The sequence below is a fragment of the Ixodes scapularis genome, unplaced genomic scaffold (genome assembly GCF_016920785.2).
Source record: "Ixodes scapularis isolate PalLabHiFi unplaced genomic scaffold, ASM1692078v2 PGA_scaffold10__122_contigs__length_95168666, whole genome shotgun sequence".
NCBI classification, from domain to species: domain Eukaryota; kingdom Metazoa; phylum Arthropoda; class Arachnida; order Ixodida; family Ixodidae; genus Ixodes; species Ixodes scapularis.
This window is the reverse complement of record NW_024609836.1, coordinates 49,445,634-49,446,559: the sequence shown is the minus strand read 5'-3', so window position 1 is coordinate 49,446,559 and position 926 is coordinate 49,445,634. Positions and strand designations below refer to the sequence as shown.

The window sequence follows — 926 nt, the reverse complement described above, 5'->3', positions numbered from 1 at the left end:
CAAGTACCTTATTTCTACGTGTCCTCCGTCTGTGGTGAAACATCCTTCATTTCGCTTGGGTAGGTGGAGTGGTACTTTTAATACTTGATTTATTTAAAAGTGCTGGGGAATAGGCGATTGGGTAATATACCATGTCAACAAGGGTATTGGGCGTACTCAGACTTCATGCGTGGATATGGATTGTTTTTGACACTTAGTTAGGTCAGGACGCCTCGAGAATAAATCAGTAAGAGTGCACAAAGTGTCAGAGAAAAGGTGAATGCCACATTCAAAACCGAGATTTAAATATCACTTTACTAACCTCGTTTCCGTGGTGTAGTGGTTATCACGTGCGCCTCACACGCGCAAGGTCCCCGGTTCGATCACGGGCGGAAACAGTCCTACTTTTGTTCGCGTTCTGCGTTAAGGTTAGATCACACCATTTGCCATTGGTGTGGACCGCATTACAAGTTCCGCTTGTATCTGCACTTACGACGGGATAACACTTCGTCTGTTCTATATCTTTGGAATATGTGGCTTCCGAATTTTAACAGGTCAATATGACGTGTAAAAAACGCCTTATTTTTACAATTGATAGTTTTCTGAAAACTTACTTTCGACAGTATAGGTATAGTCGGCAAGAAGTCAACTATCGAAAGTTCCTTCTGATTTTCGGAACGCGTTCCCGTCACAAGTTCGATATGTAAAAAAGGAACTCGTTCCCGTTACAGTTAAAAACAAGGAACGTATCGTTAGATATGCGTTACATTTGTATTTTGCTGATTACACATTTAGTGAAATCAAGCAAAGTTGTATTTTTTATCTATCCCATCAAATGGCAACGTACGAATTTGAATGCTCTCATAGAAAGGCACCAGGAGAAGAAAACAAGCGGAAGCAGTGCTTAGTTTGTTAATCTATTCACCTTTCAAAATCTCAGCTTTTAA

At 40.6% G+C, this 926-nt stretch overlaps 1 non-coding gene across 1 annotated transcript; it reads left to right on the top strand.

Moving 5' to 3' along the window:
- The first annotated feature begins 304 nt into the window (after positions 1-304).
- Trnav-cac lies at positions 305-377 on the top strand. The gene has a single exon. It is a non-coding gene; the product is annotated as a tRNA-Val (tRNA).
- The last annotated feature ends 549 nt before the right edge of the window (positions 378-926 follow it).